Source organism: Lepisosteus oculatus, unplaced genomic scaffold (assembly GCF_040954835.1).
Source record: "Lepisosteus oculatus isolate fLepOcu1 unplaced genomic scaffold, fLepOcu1.hap2 HAP2_SCAFFOLD_60, whole genome shotgun sequence".
Taxonomy (NCBI): domain Eukaryota; kingdom Metazoa; phylum Chordata; class Actinopteri; order Semionotiformes; family Lepisosteidae; genus Lepisosteus; species Lepisosteus oculatus.
The window spans coordinates 227304-244191 of NW_027168149.1; the positions used below are offsets into that span (position 1 = coordinate 227304).

The 16888-nt window shown below is 41.1% G+C and overlaps 2 non-coding genes across 2 annotated transcripts; one reads left to right on the plus strand and one right to left on the minus strand.

Moving 5' to 3' along the window:
- Nucleotides 1–6103: 6103 nt before the first annotated feature.
- Nucleotides 6104–6185, plus strand: trnas-cga (transfer RNA serine (anticodon CGA)). The gene has a single exon. It is a non-coding gene; the product is annotated as a tRNA-Ser (tRNA).
- Nucleotides 6186–15926: 9741 nt separating this feature from the next.
- Nucleotides 15927–15999, minus strand: trnar-ucg (transfer RNA arginine (anticodon UCG)). Its single transcript has one exon. It is a non-coding gene; the product is annotated as a tRNA-Arg (tRNA).
- Between the last annotated feature and the right edge of the window lie 889 nt (nucleotides 16000–16888).

A 16888-nucleotide genomic window follows, 5' to 3' on the forward strand; every position in this document is an offset into this window, starting at 1 on the left:
ATTATATAATATTACTTCCCAAATTAATGATGATTAATATCTTCTTTAGTATAATCTAAAAAATGAACGGTTTACTAAGCTCAAAGCTGAAATAAATGTATAAAATTTGGCTTGCATCATAGAAGTTGAGCAATAAAGTCTGTCCTAATTAAAGAGTACCCAAAGTTTGAAAGTACAACATAGAATAAGAATAGAGAAACGGCAAAACGATTTAGTGTCATCTTCCCCATTCACACCATTCCCCATTTCGAATGAATTCTGTATGCGTTAAAAGACAGCTATACACAGAAAACATGCAGGACACTGCTCACGATGTTTGCCGAGCCGAAACACAGTGCGTTTTTCCAAGCCATTTGACAACGCCCGCCCACTGAAAACTGCAGCAGATCGTGTAAAGACGTTCAACTTTGTAACTACTGCACGCACAGGAAGCAGAATAAATTCCTCTTTTCAAACTGTCAAAGGTTTGCTTTGCGAACGCTGCAGGACATCGCACAACCTCTTTTGAACGGGGACAAACGATTTCTTATGGGGCGCAGTAAGTACAGACGTTTAAAAAGCTCCACTATTTTTATGTGCCATTTTTTGCTTATTCACTTACTATTTTAATCAAAATAATATTAAGAAAGATCTGTATGTATTCAGATAGTATTATTATTGTTCATACTTACTCGTCAAAAGAGGATTGCTGAGATATTTGCGGATATACTTCTACGTTTGAAAAACGTGTCCAAAATGGTGACCAACGAATACTAGCAATGCATTGTGGTATATAACCGGAAAATATGCTGGGTTCGATATTTTCTCAACGTATGCGTTTATTAATGTTGTCGATATTATGGTTGAAATTTAACATTGATAATACATCGCGGCTATGTGCCCCCTGCTATGAGCTGATGTGCAATTTTAACGCATGCAGTTAGTAAGGATCGGTCACTGTTGTATGGTATTATATACAGTATAATGACATTATGGAATAGGATGGGGACAGGCCTGGCATCACGGGGGGAGGGAGGAATGTCGCACCTTCAGTTTTGGGCAAAAAGATGTACCTAACTTACCTAGGAGTATACGGCACTCTGCACAGTGTACGAAGTAATTTTCGCAGTAATTAATTTATTATATTTACTATATTTATTATACACGTGTAAATTAATTACTGCGAAAATAATTTACTTCGTACACTGTGCAGAGTGCCGTATACTCCTAGTTGCGGCACACACGATACATACAGTAAAAAGCCTCAGGCACTGTGTTAGATGTGTTTTCGACGTTATATATGCGTTTATTAATGTCGTCGATTTTACGGTTGCAATTCGACTTTGATTATACGTCGAGGCGACGTATATATACGTATAGCCGTATTTTCGCCGTGAATATACGTATATTCGACGAATCAGTGCCCACTGGGTAAACTCTTCAGCAAACTCTGAACCAGCTCTAAGGAAAGTAATCCGATTAGACGTTACTTTGACTCATCTTTTTACGCTAGGGTTAGGGTTAGCATTCCCACGCTACTTAGACACTTTGTTTACGCTCAGTGCTTGATTTTGGGAACTTCAGGACGAGTGGGAATTTTCTCCTATCTGTCAATTCTGTTTTGTTTTGGAGACTCTTGGCTGCCTATGTTGTACAGTGCAGCGTGAAGGAAACATTTTCCAAAACTGTGTCAGCTCAAAAGTTGTAAGAAAACCTCTCCAGCTGCTTTAACTCTCTTCATTTTTGTCATTTAATGTGACACTCGATGTATAACTGGAGCCTCACATATGCAAATGGTGAGGCTCCAGTTCGACACCCAGTTCAATACCACTTTACAGTAAATGACAAAAGCATGGCAGACTGTGCCGGACCGGCAGATTACTTCCGCTTATTTTTACCATATTAAACAATGGAAATCCAACCACTTGCATTTGTGACACTTGATTTTGGCTGCACCTAAGACACTCTTAAATCTTCAAACACATTTCTCTTCTCCCGCAACACTCTTGTCTGTCGGCGCTATGTGGCAGCGTTGCATGACAACCCATCTCACCACGGAAAGGAACCTAACAGCTTTGGTAAGAGAGGAGAAAAGGACCTGGCCCGTACGCGGCTCAAACCCGCAACCTTGGCGTTACTAGCACCACCATCTAACCAACTGAGCTAACCGACCTCACAACAGTGGTCCTCTCTGTGCTGCAAAAAATCAAGCTCAGGGAATTTCTTTTGTCCTTTGAATAGAAAGCCGTGTAATTCAGTGTACGGGCTTTCTCGTGCAGTTTCATAGTTCTTGTAACCCAAATCCTACACTGGCCTGAAGTGCCCCCCCATTTCACAGCATTTTTCAGCTGATTTAAAATGTACCTAAAGGAGAAGCATTATTGAAGACCATCAATTACCAAGAGCTTTTGTCAAAGGTTTTGGTGGTCATTTTTAATGACCACAGAGCACTATGACCTCGGTTTTACATCTCATCCAAAAGACAGCGCCCTTTTTCCAACACAGCTTCTCCGTCACTATATTGGGACATTGGGACCCGTACAGACCTCAGAGTGAGCGCCCATTAACACCACTTCCAGCTGGAAGCTTTGTTTTTCCCTGTAGCTCACCCTCATCCTGGTACTGACCTGGCTCACACCTGCTTAGCTTCAGTGGGTTTTCAGTTGCGAGTTGCAAAAGTTGGGATACAAGTGTAGCGGCAATGCTTGTTAATAAGACAGAATTAAGCGTTGGTATGCTGTCCTAAATGAAGCCCCATCTCACCCCCCATCTCTGTGGTGCAGCCACAGAGAAAGTATTCATGCAGACTGATTTAAGTTGTTTTCTTTTGATAGGGAACAGCTCCCAGACAGGGATGCACTTAGCTAAGCCTGGCTATCATGATCAATGGTCATCCATTGGCGCCTATCTGTCTAGGGAGTGCTGAATGGACATCTGGACTGCATTCTTAAGTGTCAAGAGTAAGTGACTTATATCTCACCTTGACCAACCAATCAGGGACTGGCAGGGCGTGGTAATACCACGTGGGTCTCCAATGCCCGCCAAACTCTCAACCAATCAGCACACATCTGTGTCTTGGTCAAAAAGGGAGCGCAAGCTCAGATCGGGGCTCTCCTTGGCCATTTTCGCGCATCCTCAGAGACAATCACGTGACAACTGCTGTTGTCTGCATAGGGACTTGGACTTTGTTCTAAGCGCGAGGCCAAGCATCCCGTACGTACTCAGAATTCTACTAACGTGAATGCTCCGTTTGATCAACGGCAGCCTACAGTTGGACCCTCGTCGACAACCTGAATAGCTTATTCAGAAGCAGCGCTGGACCGGGAACGAACCAGTTTCTTCCCAGGCAAAAGAGTGACTTGTGAGGACTCGCGGTCACACTCTGTGCATAGAGACTTTCTACTAGCCAGCCGGACTGCTGGTAGATCCCCTCGGAGCAACGACTGCCCTGCGCGCCGCAGTCAGATTCCTCCGCCCGTCCTACTCCGAGCTGCACCTTGACTGGTTGGCTGGTAGCCAGAGGACGCCGACACAACGCCCATTGGACAACCGCTGGAACAGAGGCTGCAACAGAGCTTGTCAGCTGGTTTGGTGTTCGTGCCGGGAAATTCCAAATCCATACATAGTGGATAAGTTAACCCCATGTTCTACATTGCGTCTCGAGAATTCAATTGTACCTCAACACAAGTTGTTATCAATTTAATTGAGTAATTAAGTTAGATGTTGGCCCTCCTTCTGTTTGCTCCAGTACTAGAGCTGTACATTTTCTAGCGGTGGCTGAACATGGTATAGTAGGCTAACGTCGGTATCGAGCAGTGGCAGTAACAGTATTTACGTGCCGCTGCTGCCAAGTGGCTCTGGGTTGAGACCGCATTTTCACTTACTTGCAGCACAAACGGAGAAAGCGATTTTTGACAGTCTCTCGAGAGACTGCGCTAGGTGTTTAGGGATAGACTTTGTCAGTTCCCCCTGGGATGATGGCCTCTCAAATAGTTTGTGATTCCTCTAGACGTTTATACAGTAGAAGCCTGCTTCGTGGCTTAAATCCAAGCTAAGGAAACGAGTTAGAGGTCTGATGCAGAACTGCACTGTATGTGTGAGGAAAGCTGCCCCCTTCTGTTCCATGTCGACCGAACAGAGGACTGTAAAGGATACGACCAAGAAACTTTAGGATGCTGGTTGGAATCCAGCTCCAAAGAAGCCCCTTTGGGTGTTATGTCATGAAAAAGTAAGAACAGAGAATCTCCCTTTGATCAAAAGCGCAACAGAACTGTTTTCCGTGGAGCAGGTTTCAGACCCGTAGACCTGTTTTATTTGTATGGCGTTCGTAAGCGCGCAAAACAAGGACAATTCCTGCGTCTAACACGAATGTAAATGCTTTTGAAAGTGCAGTGTGGTGCAGCTTGTAAAATCCTTGTCCACATTTGTGGTTTGTTGATGTTTTTTTTCTGTCTGCCAAAGTTGCATTTTGACATCCGGACGGTGAGACTTTATCATTTGAACGTGAAGCCAGCCTTAAACCCTCTGAGGCGTGTCTGTCTGCCGGCATGTATCTTGTGAAAGGTATTTTTTTTTTAACGGAGAGCGACTTTAAAAAGGTTTCCGCAGACACCTCACACTCCGGAGGAGGAATGCGGCGGCGGCGAGCTCACTGTAGTTGTGGCCGAGTAGTTAAGGCGATGGACTTGAAATCCATTGAGGACTCCCCGCTCAGGTTCGAATCCTGCTGACTACGGCGTCTGCTGCACGTCGCCTTGTGCCTGTGTGGCAAAGGCGAAGTGCCGCTTCTCCTTTCCTGGTACTATAAAAATGCTACATCGCTTGGTCCTGCTTCCATGGAAAGCAGTTCTTCAGGTAATTCTACTCTCTTACCAAAGCTGTTAGGTTCCTTTCCGTGGTGAGATGGGTTGTCATGCAACGCTTCCACATAGTGCCGACAGACAAGTGTGTTGCGGGAGAAGAGAAAAGTGTTAGAAGATTTAAGAGTTTCTTAGGTGGAGCCAAAATCAAGTGTCACAAATGCAAGTGGGAAGATTTCCAATGTTTAATATGGTCAAAATAAGCGGAAGTTATCTGCTGGTCCGGCACAGTTTGCCATGCTTTTGTCATATACTGTAAAGTGGTGTCGAACTGGGTGTCGAACTGGAGCCGCACCATTTACATATGTGAGGCTCCAGTTATACATCGAGTGTCACATTAAATGACAAAAATGAAGAGAGTTGTAGCAGCTGGAGAGGTTTTCTTACAACTCTTGAGCTGACACAGTTTTGGAAAATGTTTCCTTCACGCTGCACTGTACAACATAGGCAGCCAAGAGTCTCCAAAACAAAACAGAATGGACAGATAGGAGAAAATTCCCACTCGTCCTGAAGTTCCCAAAATCCAGCACTGAGCGTAAACAAAGTGTCTAAGTAGCGTGGGAATGCTAACCCTAACCCTAGCTGGAGTTTGAGCAATCCAGCACTGAGCGTAAAAAGATGAGTCAAAGTTACGTCTAATCGGATTAGTTTCCTTAGAGCCGGTTCAGAGTTTGCTCAAGAGTTTACCTTTCACAGATGCGCAAAGAAGAATGTTGGGGGTGCACGCTTCAAGGCGCCTTACAGCTGTAGGGAGTGATTCGAGACGATTCGTGGCGTGTGCTCGTTCCCATGTACCGTACGCCCCGGGGTGCAGTGCTAGGATGACGTACAATACCACTTGGGCACGTAACGGCGTTATGTGCAGGGTTTTCGTTTGTTCGTTTTGTTTTGCTCTGCTTTGCTTTGTTTTGCTTTCCATCGCGTTGGTAAGAGCGTAAATAAAAATGCGATTCCTGCGTCTACCACTAATGTAAGAGCTATTTCAAGTGCGACGTGGTGCGGCTTTTCAAATGCTTGTGGGCATTTCTCTGTTGTTGATTCTTTTTTTGTGTGTAACAAAGTGGCATTTTCATGTCCGGACGGGGAGACTTTATCATTCCGACATGAAGCCAGCCTTAAACCCTCTGAGGCGTGTCTGTCTGCCGGCACGTATTTTGTCAAAGGTATTATTTTTTTTTAACGGAGAGCGACTTTGAAAAGGTTTCCGCAGCCACGTCGCACTCCGTGTTAGATTAAAGGAGGAATGCGGCAATGGTGAACTCGCTGTAGTCGTGGCCGATTGGTTAAGGCGATGGACTCGAAATCCGTTGGGGACTCCCCATGCAGGTTCAAATCTTGCCGACTACGGCGTCTGCCGCACGTCTCCTTGTGCCTGCGCGGCAAAGGTGAAGTGCCGCTTCTCCTTCCCTGGTACTATAAAAACACTAAATAGCTTGGCCCCGCTGCCATGGAAATGAGTTCTTCAGATAACCACACATCTTGCGTTCGCACCTCTGGTGTTCTACTTATGCCTTTGAAAACCTAATGAATAAAACTGAAAGAACCGACACAATATGTAGGTGCTCGTAAAGCATGCATTAAAGAACTGTTAACAGCAAGGGTTTCAGTGGGTTAACTGAGGAGAAGGCGTGATCGCTAATTGTTGACTTTTTATTTGGTGTTAGAAACACTCTTACTGTGCATGACGTGCAACAAATTTAGCCACAGAAATTGCATCACGCTTTCATGTATGCTATTGCAGACACCAACGTTGCCTAGATAGAAAACCGAAATAGCCGTGGGTTTGCTTGCTGGTCTGAAGGATCTCTCTTCGAATCTCTATCATTTGTCAATGGAAGTAAAAGGTGCTGCAATCTGATACGTTCAGAATCAAACCCGCAGCTGTTGTTCGACTTTATTTCTTGACTAATTACAACTGAGTGTCGCATGAGCAGTTACGTAAACTTGTCTGATATATTTGAACACAAATGCCGTTCTTCAATTAAAACTAACAGTACATTGTCAGGGACATTCAGTTCTATACAAACAAGAGACAGACAAGAGAACATTTAGTATATAATAGACAGAAAGAGGTTCGAATCCTGCCGACTACGTTGTCCACCTCCTGTCGTTGTGTTTCGGCGCAAGCAAAGAAGCGCGCCTGTTCGGTGTTCCTGGTGGTTTTAAAATGCCAAATTGCTTGTACCCGCTCCCTTGCAAATAAGTTCTTCAGCGTCCGCGAATGGCATTTTACAGCTGGAAGCAGATGTCGATGCTTTTTGCACAGAGCACCAAAAAAGCATCTTTTTTGAAGGCCCTGGTTCTGAGCATTGGTGGTTCAGTGGTAGAATTCTCGCTTGCCACGCGGGAGGCTCGGCTTTGATTCCCCGCCAATGCAGTGGCTTTTGCAGCTAGCTGCTCCATCACTTGCATCCCCTTGCAACTCGCAACTGAAAACCCACTGAAGCTAAGCAGGTGTGAGCCAGGTCAGTACCCGGATGAGGGTGAGCTACAGGGAAAAACAAAGCTTCCAGCTGGAAGCGGTGTTAATGGTGCCGGCGGGGGGGCGCTCACCCTGAGGTCTGTGCGGGTCCCAATGCCCCAGCATAGTGACGGAGACACTGTGTTGTAAAAGGGCGCTGTCTTTTGGATGAGATGTAAAACCGAGGTCACATCGCTCTGTGGTCATTAAAAATGACCACCAAAACCTTTGACAAAAGCTCTTGGTAATTGATCGTCTTCAATAATGCTTCTCCTTTAGGTACATTTTAAATCAGCTGAAAAATTCTGTGAAATGGGGGGCACTTCAGGCCAGTGTAGGATTTGGGTTACAAGAACCATGAAACTGCATGAGAAAGCCCGTACACTGAATTACACGGCTTTCTATTCAAAGGAGGGCAAAAGAAATTCCCTGAGTTCGATTTTTTGCAGCACAGAGAGAACCACTGTCGTGAGGCCGGTTAGCTCAGTTGGTTAGAGCATGGTGCTAATAACGCCAAAGTCACGGGTTCGTGCCCCTTACTGGCCAGGTCCTTTTCTCCTCTCTTACCAAAGCTGTTAGGTTCCTTTCCGTGGTGAGAGGGGTTGTCATGCAACGCTGCCACATAGTGCCGACAGACAATTAAATGACAAAAATGAAGAGAGTTAAAGCAGCTGGAGAGGTTCTCTTACAACTTTTGAGCTGACACAGTTTTGGAAAATAATTCCTTCACGCTGCAGTGTACCATATAGGCAGCCAAGAGTCTCCAAAACAAAACAGAATTGACAGTCATATAATGTCCATTAACCCCGGTTTTAAACGCAGCATCATGTCTGCCATCATAAGAATATGAGTCCAATATTTTAGAATATAGTCAGAATGACTTCTAACCTTAGCTGTGGTGTCTTTAATCCCTATTGCTCAATGCATGGTGTACGTACTGCATACATGTGTCTTGAGAATGAGGAATGGGCCCCTGAGACAGTCATTTGCCTGTTTCACAAATGATCGTATTTTACTAGAGATTCTGTTTGGGATTCAGATGTGCATTCGGACAGCAATCCCTTTCAAGAAATGATATGTTCTGGATGAGGTCAAAGGTGCTAGAACACTGTATTTAGGATGTGTTTGCAGTGATTGTGTGTCTCCTGCTTCAACGCAGTGATATATAGATGTGCTCCTGTAATTTATTGGTACATGCCCAGGGCAGTAAGTAGTCTGAGGATTTATTTCCAGACGGCATAGAGCAGTGAAGCACTTCTACTTAAATTATTACATTATACACAATTTGAGTTCATTTTAAAAAGTAAAAGGTAATGAAAGGAATGCATTTTCATAAGAAAGATAATACCGATATGCATGTGATAATCTTCCTTATATCATGTAGTGCGTCATTTGGACACTTTGTGGGCTTGAAATACAAAGAAAATCATGTTCTATGGTACAAGATAAATACAAAACTTAATCATTTATTTTAATTAGATTTGTTTATAAAGCATAAGCAATCATTTATTACATTAATATATGTGAAAATGACATTTTAGCACCATAATATTACATACAGGTCTCTAGCTTCAACACAGTGATATATATATATACTCAGTGATTTATTGGTACATGCCCAGGGCAATAATCAGAATTAGTATTTATTTCCATACGGGCTACAGGTAATGTTGTGAAATACTTCAACACACTGGATCGCAGATTTAGACCCCCTGCACTCTTACTCCTTAAAAACCAAAGAAATGAAGATATGTAGCAATCACATTGTAACAGGGGTGACAGTGACTTAATGCTTATACTACTGGACTTCTGGTACCTTTAGGGTACGGTGTTCCCTGAAGGGCTCTCAAACCCCGCATTTCAGATGCCTAGCTGTATTGCTGATGTGTTGCACCTCAGAATCACTTTTAAACCTTACAGTGCCTTGCGAAAGTATTCGGCCCCCTTGAACTTTTCAACCTTTTGCCACATTTCAGGCTTCAAACATAAAGATATAAATTTTTTATTTTATGTGAAGAATCACCAACAAGTGGGACACAATTGTGAAGTGGAACGAAATCTATTGGATTTTTGAAACTTTTTTAACTAATAAAAAAATGAAAAGTGGGGCGTGCAAAATTATTCGGCCCCCTTGCGTTAATACTTTGTAGAGCCACCTTTTGCTGCGATTACAGCTGCAAGTCGCTTGGGGTATGTCTCTATCAGTTTTGCACATCGAGAGACTGAAATTCTTGCCCATTCTTCCTTGCAAAACAGCTCGAGCTCAGTGAGGTTGGATGGAGAGCGTTTGTGAACAGCAGTTTTCAGCTCTTTCCACAGATTCTCGATTGGATTCAGGTCTGGACTTTGACTTGGCCATTCAAACACCTGGATACGTTTATTTGTGAACCATTCCTTTGTAGATTTTGCTGTATGTTTGGGATCATTGTCTTGTTGGAAGATAAATCTCCGTCCCAGTTTCAGGTCTTTTGCAGACTCCAACAGGTTTTCATCCAGAATGGTCCTGTATTTGGCTGCATCCATCTTCCCCTCAATTTTAACCATCTTCCCTGTCCCTGCTGAAGAAAAGCAGGCCCAAACCATGATGCTGCCACCACCATGTTTGACAGTGGGGATGGTGTGTTGAGGGTGATGAGCTGTGTTGCTTTTACGCCAAACATATCGTTTTGCATTGTGGGCAAAAAGTTCGATTTTGGTTTCATCTGACCAGAGCACCTTCTTCCACATGTTTGGGGTGTCTCCCAGGTGGCTTGTGGCAAACTTTAGACGAGACTTTTTATGGATATCTTTGAGAAATGGCTTTCTTCTTGCCACTCTTCCATAAAGGCCAGATTTGTGCAGTGTAAGACTGATTGTTGTCCTATGGACAGACTCTCCCACCTCAGCTGTAGTTCTCTGCAGTTCATCCAGAGTGATCATGGGCCTCTTGGCTGCATCTCTGATCAGTCTTCTCCTTGTCTGAGCTGAAAGTTTAGAGGGACGGCCAGGTCTTGGTAGATTTGCAGTGGTCTGATACTCCTTCCATTTCAAGATGATCGCTTGCACAGTGCTCCTTGGGATGTTTGAAGCTTGGGAAATCTTTTTGTATCCAAATCCGGCTTTAAACTTCTCCACAACAGTATTACGGACCTGCCTGGTGTGTTCCTTGGTCTTCATGATGCTCTCTGCGCTTTCAACAGAACCTTGAGACTATCACAGAGCAGGTGCATTTATACAGAGACTTGATTACACACAGGTGGATTCTATTTATCACCATCAGTCATTTAGGACAACATTGGATCATTCAGAGATCCTCGCTGAACTTCTGGAGTGAGTTTGCTGCACTGAAAGTAAAGGGGCCGAATAATTTTGCACGCCCCACTTTTCATTTTTTTATTAGTTAAAAAAGTTTCAAAAATCCAATAGATTTCGTTCCACTTCACAATTGTGTCCCACTTGTTGGTGATTCTTCACATAAAATAAAAAATTTATATCTTTATGTTTGAAGCCTGAAATGTGGCAAAAGGTTGAAAAGTTCAAGGGGGCCGAATACTTTCGCAAGGCACTGTACCTCTGGTATCTTTAATCCCTATTGCTCAACGCATGGTGAAAGTATTGCATAAATGTGTCTGAAAATGAGCAATGGGCACCTGAGAGACTCATTTGCCTGTTTCACAAATGATCATATTTGACTAGAGATTCTGTTTGGGATTCAGTTGTGCATTCTGACAGCAATCTCTTTCAAAAAATGATTTTACCTTATCGCGGCTTTGCCCTTCTTGTCTTTTTGGACAATATCTCCATCTTGTGGTCGTTGTTGGTAATGTCTAGACAATATCTCCATCTTGTGGTCGTTGTTGGTAATGTTTTCTTATGCCCTTTTTTTATTTCAATTCTCTATTAGATGATTCTAGAATCTCTACAATAGAGTTGAAAACATCAGTTTTATAGCAGACAATATGACATTATTTATAGTCCAATTAGAAATTTATTACCCTGTTTTTAACATAATAACAAATTAAAACTAAGTTTGGAACACCAGGGAACATAAAAAATGATTTTTAGGAAAACCATGAGGTTCTCTGTGTCCGATGCCTGCAAGGGGAGAAAGCTAGAATCCTTTGATTTTTCCAAATTTGAAAATAAACATCATATAACAACAGCTTTCATTCCTAGGAGTGAAAAACAACCATTTTTGAAGACATATTAGTTTCTAAAACACTACAATAAAGTTAAAAACATCCATTTTATATTACATTATTTTTTGTGAAATAATTAAATTGGCTTATTTCTCTCACATTAAATTGGCTACAAATGCAAGAATTCAACCAGATATTCTTGTAAAATGTATAATGTTGCATTGCAGTTAGTTAATGTAGTTAGTCCATAGTCAGCAATCTAAACTTTATTGTTAAGCTTTAATGATTGATGTTGTACCAGTAACCTTTAGAAATACTATAGTACTTCACAAATGCTTTGTGTGTTTGGAAACCTTTTGAGTAAAAGCCTTATAAAAATAGGTTTAGTTTTTACAGGACATCACAAAGAAATAGGATGGTATAATTCTTATAATTGCTTAGTGATTGTATTTGGAAGATTATGCACTAAACAGACTTCAGGAATGCCAGTGGATCATTGTGCTATTTGGAATTATTCCAAAAATCAAGTGACCTCTTTGCTGTAGTATTTTTAGTATTATTTATTTAGTATTAATAAAGAATAGATTTATTAAAGTCGTGCGATGTGCAAGCGGGATATGTAAAATAATTTAAAATAAAGTTTTTTATTATTGTTATAGAGAAACATGATCAGATTTTCCCTGGTTCAGAAAAAAAACGATTAAAATCTGTAATCTTTCCACTTGTATGTCATCAGACATTAACGAGTACAACCCCCCTCTCTGCCGGAGTGCTGGCTGTGACGAATTAAACCAATTTCACAGGTGTTTTCAAAGTAGGAAGTACAGTGTTAACTAGTAGATGGCCTCCTCAATGAAATCGCTTCAACATGCTAATGCGTTGGTGTAACAGTCCGGGCGTGGCAAGCTTCCAATGTCAACTCGACTCGATTGGAAGACAATGAACGTATTTTAGCCCTAAATGAATTAATAGCAAACATGGTTTACATAAAAGACATTTTTCCAAGAAAGTTTATAATAATACAATCTATAGTTGAAATCTGAGCCTAAATATAAAGAAAAAAGCATTTTCAGAGAGCAATCACGCTGTGTTTATGTAGAAAAAGCGATTAGGTTTATGAGCAATCTAATTACCTATTCGCTTAAAACGCTATATAAAATAAAGTTTATTTAAAGATGAATGATAAGTGTCGCAGTTTTAATAATTTTCGTAGTAGGGCTTGGACAGATTCCAAGTGCATTTTTGCAATTTACGTTGCATTGTCCAATGTGATGTTGTAATACAGTTTAGAATACAGTAAGTCTAAACTGTATCAGCTTTATTTATGGGTTGCAATTTAGAAAAAGTCAAAAACCGCACTCAAAATCCAATTTAGAGCTTTCTGGCAAGAGGAGACACCCAAATTATAATGTAACATGCCACTGTTTGTGCATGAACAAAGTTATACTGCAATTTTCCTTAGATACGCGATTAAAAAAAATAATTTTTTTGAATCCCCGGCCAAACACATTCCATAAGAATCAGCGCTTTTATACAGTATATCGCCTTTAAACACGCGTTTACGATTTAAATCAAAACTCGATTCAAATCAATATAAATGTTTATTTTGTAACGCATAGGTGACTATTCATTGTTATTAAAAAGACGTAAATTCGATCATGTTGTGATATTTAGAAATATAAATTTGTTTTGATGCGAGTGAGGTTTTATTTAATCTCTGACCAAGGGAAATGTTTCATTTTTTCAAAGAAATGTTTGTTAAAAATTAAAGTCATAGTTCCATGAGATTCAACCACAGACCATGTGACATAGGAGTCAGGAACCTAACCCACAGCACCACCAGCGCAGTCACATGCTGAGGGCTGAAAAAGCACTACAGAAACATTATCGACTATAAAATAATGTAATTAGGCACAGAAGAAGTTTACAGCACAGTACAATAATAAATGCTGACCATGACTTTAGAAGCATAAATTACCTTACACTCAATTTAAACACAAGCTGTCTTTAGCCCTCTAAGCTGGTTCATACAGAAATGTAGAGAACCAGGCTCAGAACACACAGCTTCATTAGCGAATACATATGCAGAACAACTAGAGAAGATGTTTTACAGAGGATGGATTTTTAGAAACATCCCATCAGTGACATCACTGAAGTCAACTCCTAGGTAACTGTCGTGTGGATAGTTTCACAAGAATCAGACAAAGGTTTAAGCATCGCTTATTTTAGATAAAACTGCAAAAAAACAACAACAACCCATAATGTACTTCTTTGCAGCTCTGTTTGCCCAAATCATATATTCACAACGTGAATTTAGAAAATAGTATTACGTAACCAAAAACCGCAATATGGAAACAGAACCTGTGTAATTGTTGACAGATGATGTACTCGTAACATTTTTACAAGACGAACTACAACATTTAAAAAATGACTTGTATGTACTTGATATCTCTAATCAATCCACTGCACTGCATTAAAACAAAACAAAAACTAAAACGCCCTGGGCATACCGTTTCGCGCTTCTTATCAGTTGCTCAAAAGCAATTTGACCGTATGAAATGCATAATATAAACCTAGAAACATATACGTGAGGAGTATTTACGTAGTATCGGTGTCAAGACATACCTCTCAAATACTGTAAATCAAGTTAAAAATATCTCAAGACCGATTCTGGTCATAATGAAACCATGTTTCGTGTATGTTTTCTTTAAAGTACCGAGACCAGCCATATACTGTATGTTTATGTTCCAAAATTAATATCGTTTATGGCCTTCACACGCGTTGCATTACGCTCCTATTCTTTTTATGCTCAGGCACTAAGATTTCCCTTCAGTGGTAAAATTCCATATAAATATTCAATACTTAAACGGGCACAGTTAAGACATTAAATATACATATACATATACAAACTGTATACAGTACAGTTTGCATACGGTAATATGTTTATGTTCCTAAATCAATCTCTTTTATGAGCATGTGAAAGGCATGGTGAATCGATTCTCAAAAATTACTGTACTTTGCATGATTGGAAAAAAATGCGTGATTGCGAAATGCTGTGGTGTTACTTTTACAAAGAAGGTCAGTGAAAAAAATAATGTGGACCAGGGCAATACTTTGAGTTTACAGCTTGTCCAAGGTCATTTATTATTAATACTATTAGTAATATCTTCATTAAAGACTTTGATGGCTACAGCTCAAACATGAGAAGTTGAGCTTTATTAGCTCCACCTTGCGGAAATTCCGGATACTATTATTTTGCTAGCGGTATTTACCGGTAACTCGCGGTATTTACCGGTAACTCGCGGTAGACTGCGTACAGCGTACCGGAAAATAATGCAGTATCGCCCGCACATTTTGAATGGCTGCATCTGTAGCAATCATATTGTAGCAGACACTCATTTGCCTGTTTCACAAATGATCATATTTTACTAGAGATTCTGTTTGGGATACGGATGTGCATTCTGACACCAATCTCTTACAAAAAATGATTTTACCTTATCGCGGCTTTGCCCTTCTTGCCTCTTTGGACAATATCTCCATCTTGTGGTCGTTGTTGGTAATGTCTAGACAATATCTCCATCTTGTGGTCGTTGTTGGTAATGTCCTCTTATAGATAGATACTTTATTGATCCCGTGAGGGAAATTGCAGTGCAACAGCAGCTTAACACACACAACACAGCCACAGTGTAACGAATTATATAATAATAGTACAATACTGTATATATACTGTATATATATATATGAAACAGAAATAGAAACAGAAACAGGAATCGCTTACTCACCTGGAGAATCTCTGTAGGAATATATAGCATTTATCAATGGAAATAAAAGCTGCTTTAATACAGTGCATGTTCAAACTCAAACCCTCAGCTGCTGTTCTTGTTTGTTTTGGGACAAATTGCAACTGAGCATCGCATGAGCCGTTACGTACCCTTATCTGTTTGGCAATTTCAAGGGAGGAGTTAGGTCAGAATGGGTAGGCTGCAAAACAACAAGTAAAGATTTATTCCAAGATGAAACGTTGTGGCGGTTTTCTTATCTTTTCAGCATGGACTAAACTTTTACGTGTTCCTTATATGCTATATATGTATATATTAGCACCAATGTCGTTCTTAAAAACTAACATGAAATTGTCAGGGACATTCAGCTATATACAAAGACGAGACAGACAAAGTAATAATTCTGTATTAACGTGGCCTACATATTGACGCAATGATCGAACTAACTGACATGTTCTGATTCAGATCCCCTGCAGTTTATGCCAATTAGAACAATAGCAATGCTGAGTCCTCCCCACCCTACTGAGCACAAATTCAGCTGCTCTCCAGTTCTGTTCTGCATGTTTTTTCATTGCAATTGAGCTCGGAGCTGGAGATGATCTCCATACAGTTCTGTGTTAACTAGCCCGCACTTGCGTGCTAATTTACGGGTTGTGGCAGATGCTTTTCTATAGTTCATATACATGACGGCAACCTGTTACCGAGGAACCTGAGAGGTTTAAAAGCCTCACGAGCCAGGCAGGACTCGAACCTACAATCTTCTGATCCGAAGTCAGACGCGTTATCCATTACGCCACTGGCCCATAGAACATGCGCTTGCACTCCACCACAGAGAGCTCTACACTGCTACTAGTAGTACACCTCCCCATCTAAATTTTCACAGCAAGAAACTTGTGTTTCCTACTATTTTTATCAGGTTTAAAATATCATCTCCTTAAAACAGAAAAAGTGTTGATGTGTCGTGCTGAAATTCCGATTGATTTTGAATTCAAAGAAAAAACGTTTTCTTCCAAAACACCGTGAAATTGTCACATCTTGCAGACAATAGGTGTATTCCATGTTGAAAAGAGAAAAAAGAAAACAATGGAGCCTTTTACAGGTGTGAGGCTTCTTCAGGTGTGAGAAGACCTCACGGCCGAAACGTTGTGTTTCCTTTCTTCTCTTTTCAGCATGCAATAAACCTATTACTTGTTCCTTTGCAGCCGAGGAATGCTGACATAGCTACCCAGCTGAACATCTTGCAGACTCTACTTCTCTCCTGTAGAAGTAAAGCAGGGCTTGCTGGGTGAGCTTTTGCTCCGGTATGTTAGGTCACGTGTCATGTTAAATCAATTCTTCTAAACACAACATTTGCTGGTGCTAGCTTTCCCCATGAAAAGAGACATTTCCCTTACAGTACATGACATATCGTTTTTTTTCTATCAATAAGTATAGAAATAAAACAAAAGAAAAAATGTTGTCGCCAAAGAATGCTCTGTCGCCTTGGGGAGGTGTCAAGGGCATTGAGCTCCTTGGACATGAAAAGTGCCCGATAAATGCCATTTCTCATCATTTCTCTTGGCGTCAGTTCTGCTATTAAATGGGACGGAGGCAACGGGCTCAGAGAGCAGGTTAAGTGCACACCGAACGCAGATGTGTCCAAGTGTCTGTAAAAGCGCGGTGCTCTACTGGCGCTGTTCCCTAGTGGCTTAA